At 47.3% G+C, this 7,673-nt stretch overlaps 1 pseudogene; it reads left to right on the top strand.

Annotated features, from left to right (window-relative positions):
- Window positions 1-3,735: 3,735 nt before the first annotated feature.
- LOC148143135 (uncharacterized) lies at window positions 3,736-4,632 on the top strand (annotated as a pseudogene).
- Window positions 4,633-7,673: the final 3,041 nt, after the last annotated feature.

Below are 7,673 nucleotides of genomic sequence, written 5' to 3'. Positions count from 1 at the left end.
CACATATAACTTAAGCAAACGCTCAAATAACCCTCAATTATATAGAGATCTCTTCCAGCCCCCTCCCCAAACCCCACCATTGCCACCATCCTGGCTCCTTCCACTGAGGCTGTGCCCCAAGCGTCAGGCAATTCACAGATTGAAAAAACATGTTATTTACATTCTGAGAGTTAACAATGGTTGCCTATCTCCCCACACCCCTTCTCCATACATCTTAAGCACAGGTATAGCCACCCCCAATCCAAAAACAAAAGGACAGCAGTAAAAAAAAAGGGCCCACACAATATGTAACTGACCGATATACTAAATAATTCCAGTTTTTTTGTCAAGGCAGTTCGTATAAAGCCAATAACCACAAAAAAGGGGCAAAAAAGTAGCGTTGTCTGAAATGATATCCGTCCCGCCTTCACCCCGACTCGATTTCTTTAATTCAGAGAATTCGCAAAGTCCTTTGCCTTTTCTGCTGAATCAAAATTATACACCGTCCCTCCATGAGTGAAACACAATACGGTCAGGGACCTCAAGGAATATTGTATATTCAGATCCTTAATTTTCTCTTAACGTCATCAAATGCCCTTTTCTTAATCCAGGCTCCTGAGAAGTCCTGAAAATATATTTTTCTTGAGTCTTTGTGCATTAATGCCTGTGGATCTCTTCCCAGTCTTCTTGCTGTTTCAATCACTTACTGTTTTTCTTTATAATGCAGGAGGCGCACTAGGACCACGCGGGGCTGCGGGTCCGATCCGGACTGCGCATTTCGATCCGGTGGGCCCTCTCCACACTCAACAGGCCCGACTCCAACTCCAGCCCCAGGAATCCAACGAGGTCTTCGCCTTCCTCGTATTCCGGAAGACCCACGAGCTGTAAGATATTTCTTCTATTTTAGTTTTCCAGGTCGTCCACTTGCTCCTGAAGGATCCGAACCTGGTCTTCCAGCGTTTGGATCCTTCCTCCTGAGACCTCCGCCATGGTCTCCGATGCCACGGTCCTCTCCTCTGCTGCCTATTCTCTTCGGGCCAACATTTGAATTTCCTGACCATGCTTTTCCAGCGTGGCAGATAGTGGTTCCACCGCTGCTTCAATCTTTTCTCAGAATTTGGCAAACTCCGAGAGTAACTGCTGCTGTCCCATTAAATCCAAAGGGGCTGCCCTGGGAGTTTGAGCAATGGCTCCAGGCACCCCCGATGCAGTAGGGGGGTGCCCTGCCTGCTGAACCCCTGTCGGCCCCTTTCCTTCATTTGCTTTCATTCTAGTCCTAAAGCTGTCAAACCACAATTATAGCAGCTCCAGACGTTCAGTAAGTTTATATTAGCAATTGTTTTCTCCAACGGATGGTTAATGAGGTGGGAGGAGGTGTAAAAGTCCGGGGGTATGGCACAGAGCCCAACACTGCAGACCACTTAAACCACCGCCATCTTGGGTTTCCAAGAAAATGGTTTTAAGACCAGTACAGAACAACTACAGGGTCATACAGCAGAGAAACAGACCCTTCGCTCCAACTGGTCTATGCTGACTATGTTCTCAAACCCAACTAGTCCCATCTGCCAGTGATTGGCCCATATCCCTCTGGACCTTTCCTATTCATGTCCATTTCCAAATGTCTTTTAAACATTGTCACTGTACAAGCATCCACTACTTCCTCTGGACACACATTCCACACACAAACACTCTCTGTGTGAAAAAAATGGAGCTCTTCATGTCTTTTTAAAATCTTTCTCCTCTCCCCTTCAAAATTTGCTCCCTAATTTTGAAAGCCCCACCCTAGGGAAAGGACACCTGCCTTTCAACTCATCTGTACCCTTCATGATATTATAATCCTCGATAAGGTCACCTCTCAATCTCCTCTGCTCCACTGAAAGAAAACCCAATCTATCCACCTGGCTGTAGGTATATTCATATTCAGTTATGATGTGTTCAATGTTGGTGCCGGCTCAAATGGCCGACACCTGCTCCCAATTCTCTCACTCTGTGTCCAGGACAGCATGAGTAGATTGGGAAAGGGGAGGGATAGATATCATGTTTGTTTTTATTTTTAAAATGCACTTGATTCCCACAACTATAATCAACAGGTACAAGTACAGCACATGCAGTATTCCTCATTGCAGCTTCAAGGTTTTGTGTCCTCTTCTTCCGCGTTGGCTCCAGCACATTCGGCTTCCTTCCCCCGCCACCCCCCCCCCACCCCCCCCACCCTCCCCATCCCCGCCCTGAGCCGTTGATGCTTCCATTGTTTATAAAATCAAGAGAGGAATGGATAGGGTAAATAGACAAGGTCTTTTCTCTGAGAGTGTAGAACTATAGAATAATAGGTTAAGGGTGAGGTGGCCCGGGGAGGGAGCGAGGAATTTAAAACGAACCTAAGGGGCAATTCATGCAGAAGATGGCGCGTGTAAGGAAAGAGCTGCTAGAGGAAGTAGTAGATGCTGGTATAATTATGACACATTTAAAAGGCATCTGGATCGGTTTATGAATAGGAAGAGTTTAGAGGGATATGGGCCAAATGCTGGCAAATGAGACCAGATTCAGCGAAGATATCTGGTCAGCAGAGACCAGTGGACAAAAGGACCTGTTTCTGTGCTGTATATCTAGATGACTCTGGTTTGCCACGCCAGTCTGTTCAATTTCTCTCTGGTATCATAGCCTTGATGTCTCATTCTAAAATTCCCCCACCCCTGTGGGGGCACGTTAACCATTTTGTGTCTGATTGATTGCCAAGAAGTTGCATTGCAGGTTCATCCTGAATTTACACACTACACATAAAGGCAGCACGTTGGCACAGTGGTTTGCACTGCTGTTTCACAGCGCCAGAGACCTGGGTTCAATTCTCGCCTCAGACGACTGACTGTGTGGAGTTTGCACGTTCTCCCCGTGTCTGCGTGGGTTTCCTCCGGGTGCTCCGGTTTCCTCCCACAATCGAAAAATATGCAGGTCAGGTGAATTGGCCATGCTAAATTTCCCGTAGTGTTAGGTAAGAGGTAAATGTAGGGGTATGCGTGGGTTGCGCTTCGGCGGGGCGGTGTGAACTTGTTGGGCCGAAGGGCCTGTTTCCACACTGTAAGTAATATAATCTAATTTTTACTTCCAAAAATCAGACCTGCTCACTCTCAACAGTCTCCCAAATGTCGTGGAAGATAATAATTTTCAGGTGGAGGTATCCAAAATTCAGAGAGGTGTCAGTTGTGACTGTTTTGCTCTTCTGTCCCTGTCAGATCCTGAATTAGCACTTTCAGGAGAATTAGAATGGAGTGAGAATAGAGGGAGAGAGAAAGAGAAGGATGGTGCTTTCAGTTTTGTGGAATAACAAAAGAAAATAATGTTCTGCAGAAAGTAGAATAGCTTGTTTTGAATTTCTACCCTGGCCTGACAGTGATGACTTCTGTAATCTCTTTTCAGAGTATTTGATCTGAAGATGAAGTTTCAAAATCAACAGATGAAAGGCTTATGCCTGAACCATTGACTCTCCTGCTCCTCAGATGCTGCCTGACCTGCAGTTTTCTACTCTGATTCTCCAGCATTTGTGAGTCACTCAATCCATCAGGACTGCAACAATTTTCAACTGTGATCCAATTGGTTCCTGTTTCAGTACGTTTTCAGCATCAGTGGGACTGGAAGAGAGCCCCTACTGTTGCAGCAACGCACTGAGTGTGGAGCCTGAAACAGTTATCTGGCCTGGAAAGAGGAATTCAAGGCAGGGAGGGGACATACACGCGTTTGTGTGCAACTGTTGCTTCGGCCATGGAGAAACCATGGAAGTGTGGCGACTGCGGGAAAGGCTTCCGTGTCCCGTCTGCCCTGGAGACACATCGGCGCAGTCACACCAGGGAGAAGCCATTCTCCTGTCCTGAGTGTGGGAAGGACTTCAGTGATTCCTCTGCCCTGCTGAGGCACCGGCGGGTGCACATAGGGGAGAGGCCTTTCAGCTGCCCTGAGTGAAGGAAGAGCTTCAGCGATTCCTTCGCCCGGCTGAGGCACTTGCGGGTTAACACAGGGGAGAAGCCCTTCAGCTGCCTCAAGTGTGGGAAGGCCTTCAGCGATTCCTCCGCCCTGATGAGGCACCAGCGGGTGCACACAGGGGAGAGGCCCTTCCGCTGCCCCGATTGTGGGAAGGTGTTCACTCGCTTCTCCCACCTCGTGATTCACCGCCGAGTCCACACCGGTGAGAAGCCCTTCCCCAGCCCCAAATGTGGGAAGGCCTTCAGCGATTCCTCTGACCTGCTGGCCCACCAGCGGGTCCACACCAGCGAGAGGCCATTCACCTGCTCTGTCTGCGGGAAGTGCTTTACACGCTCTTCCGACCTGCTGAAGCACCAGCGGGTCCACACTAGGGAAAGGCCCTTCAGCTGCTCTTTGTGCGGGAAGGGCTTTACCCAGGCCTCCCACCTGCTGACACACCGGTGGGTCCACACTGGGGAGAGGCCATTCACCTGCCTCGACTGCGGGAAGGGCTTTGCTGTCTCCTCCACTCTACTGACGCACCAGCGGGTCCACACTGGGGAGAGGCCGTTTGCCTGCCCCGAGTGTGGGCAGAGGTTCACAATGTCCTGCAGCTTGAACAAGCACCAGCGGAGGCACCAATGCTCCTAACAATCAGATTCTGCCGGTAACGCTGCTGAGGGTCACCCCCAGGACTGAACCTCCTGCCCTTTCTGTCAGTGGGGTTAGTGGGAGAGTTGGTAGGCTTTTTTTTTGTTTTCTCCTGTGGGAGTGGAGGGGGAAGGGGGGATGGTAGCTCAGTGGTTAGCACTGCTGCCTCATAGCGCCAGGGACCCAGATTTGATTCCATCCTCAGGGTGACTGTCTGTGTGGAGTTTGCATGTAATTTCCCCCTGTGTCTGCGTGGGTTTCCTCTGCGTGTTCCAGTGTCTTCCCAAAGTCCAAACGTGCGCATGTTTGGGCGAATTGGCCAAGCTAAATAGTCCCATAGTGTCCAGGAATGTGTCGGTGTGGTGCATTAGTTAGGGGTAGTGCAGAGTGATAGGGTAGGAGAATGTATCTGGGTGAGTTACTCTTCAAAGGGTCGCTGTGAACTTGTTGGGCAGAAGGACCTGTTTCCTCACTGTAGTCATTCTATGATTCTGTGAACGTTGCTTCCAGTGGGCGCTGCTGCTCATTGAGCCCAGGACCCGCACAAGCCTACGACCACAAGACCATTGGAGCAGAAGTTAGGATATTTTGACCCATCGAATCTGCTCCACCATTTGTTAGAGACAAAATAAAAAACTGCAGATGCTGGAATCTAAAATAGACAAACAGGAGGCTGGGCACAACAAGGCAGGCAGCACCAGGAGGTGGAGAAGTTAGCATTTCAGGTATGATCCCTCAGGACTGAAGAAGGGTTCTACCCGAAACGTTGACATCTCCATCAGAAATGATTTATCAGGATGTTGTTAGAACTAAAGGGCATAGGTTTAGAGTGAGAGGGGAAAGATTTAAAAGGGACCGAAAGGGAAAACTTTTCATGCAGTGTGGTGCGTGTATGGAACAAGCTGCCAGAGGAAGTGGAGGAAGCTGGTAGAATTTAAAAGGCATTTGGTTGGGGACTTGAACAGAAAGGGTTAGAGGGATTTGGGCCAAGTGCTGGCAAATGGGACGAGATTAATTTAGAATATCTGGTAAGCGTGGACGAGTCGGACTGAGGGATCTGTTTCCAAGCTGCACCTCTCTATGACTAGTGGTCCTGATGTAAGTTTAGAATTGAGTAACTTTGAATAATTCAATCTTGTTGAATTCACCTCCTGAAAGGTTTCAAATGAACCCCTCCAAGCGATATGAGTTAACTACGCCGAGTTGGATAAAGTATCCCATCAAGTTCAACATGAATGCGCAGTTGAAGAAGTTGAAGTCAGAAGTCACACAACACCAGGTTACAGTCCAACAGGTCTATTTGAAATCCCAAGCTTTGGGAGCATTGCTCCTTCATCAGTGCTGCTCCTTCATCACTTCACCTGATGAAGGAACAGTGCTTCGAAAGCTCATGAGTTCAAATCAATCTATTGGGATTCTCACCTGGTGTTGTGTGACTTCTGACCTGTCCTCCCCCAGCACCTCCACATCAGAGTTCACGAATGAGATCAGATTTTATTCAGCATGATTTAGTGAGATATTCATCTGGCTGCCCTTCTGCCTGAAACATCGATTCTCCTGCTCCTCGGGTGCTGCCTGACCTGCTGTGCTTTTCCAGCACCACACTCTCAACTCTGATCTCCAGCATTTGCATTCCTCACTTTTTCCTTCTTCATGTGGAAACTCAACATTGTCAGAGTTACGAAGAGACGCCAGTCATAGAGTATTATAGCACAGAGACAGGCCCTTCAGCTCAAACCGGTCCATGCTGACCAAAATGTTTGTCAACACTAACCTCATTTTCCTGCACTTGGCCCATATCCTTATAAAGCTTTCCTACCCATGTATTTGTTGAAACGCCTTTTCAATATTGTTAATGTACCTGTTTCAACCACTTCCACTGGCAGCTGTTTCCCCAGGCAAACTACACTCTGTAAATATTTTGCCCCACATCTTTTCTTCCATCGTTCTCCTCTCACCATAAAAACGCGTCCTTGGACTTGAAATCCCCCCCCCTACGGAAGAGACAGCTACCATTAACCCAAGTCTACCCCTCATGGTTTGAAAATATTGCCTCTTAACTTCCTCTGCTCCAGTGGAAAAACATCCCAGCCTATCCAGCCTAAATTCTAATTTGATAATAATGGCAGTGATGATTTTGGCTGTGTGTGTGTGAAGGATCTCTCATTTCTAAGCCAATGCTGTGCCTCTTAAGTTCACCTGATCTTAAAACGAATGGCACCCCATTCATTTAAAATGTCCATGTTTTCTGTGTAAAGTCGGTCCTGGTCAGGAAATAGGCATTGGTGTCTTATACTCCCGAAGACTTCTTGTGACCGGGTTCATATGCTCTGTTTTGAGATGTATGAGTATATATTCAGAACAAAAGATTAATGCAGCCTTTATTCATGTCTCATTATTAAAAACACTTTCTCCATTTACAGATGTGATTGAGAAGCTTCTCCCAATGAATCTTTGACTGATAACCACATTTGTCAGGCTTTTGAAAGTCACTGCAGCTCTGTCACAGCACAGGGGAGGGCTCTTTCAGACAGAACGCGTCATGCAGAAAATTCTCCCACAATAGTCGAGTAAAGTAGACGTCTTTTTAAGACATTGTGAAAATTGAAAGGGTTCAGAAAAGGTTTGGAAGGATGTTGCCAGGGTTGCAAGGTTTGAGCTACAGGGAGAGGCTGAATACGCTGGTACTATTTTCCCTGAAGCTTTAGAGTCAGCCAGAAACATCTGTTGAATCAGGAAACATCTCTTCCTGCAGCAGCTTCAGACAGACTGCTTGCTAAAACCCAAACCAGGGGAAAAGAATGGGACAACTGCCCTTTCATTGTAGAAGTGGTTTAGAAAATAAAATGTCAAACCTTTTTCCCGGATTGTTGCCTTAGCCAGTATCTGTTAACCATTAGCGAAAACCTTAAACCTGGATGAATGGGAAGCCTTTTACAACCCCTCCTGAAAATAAACCAACAACGTCATCTTCTTAAAGGAGCAGCATGATCACAACAAAAAGCACCTGAACTGAAACATTTGTATCAAAGGGCTGTACAGTTAGCAGGACAAGAAAACACATTTGCAATTTCACCAATCAATTTAAA

Source organism: Chiloscyllium plagiosum, unplaced genomic scaffold (genome assembly GCF_037043375.1).
Source record: "Chiloscyllium plagiosum isolate Xiang-an unplaced genomic scaffold, Cpla_swu_hap1 HiC_scaffold_27, whole genome shotgun sequence".
Taxonomy (NCBI): domain Eukaryota; kingdom Metazoa; phylum Chordata; class Chondrichthyes; order Orectolobiformes; family Hemiscylliidae; genus Chiloscyllium; species Chiloscyllium plagiosum.
Note: the sequence above shows the minus strand (reverse complement) of the source record. Positions and strands in the feature narration are given on the sequence as shown.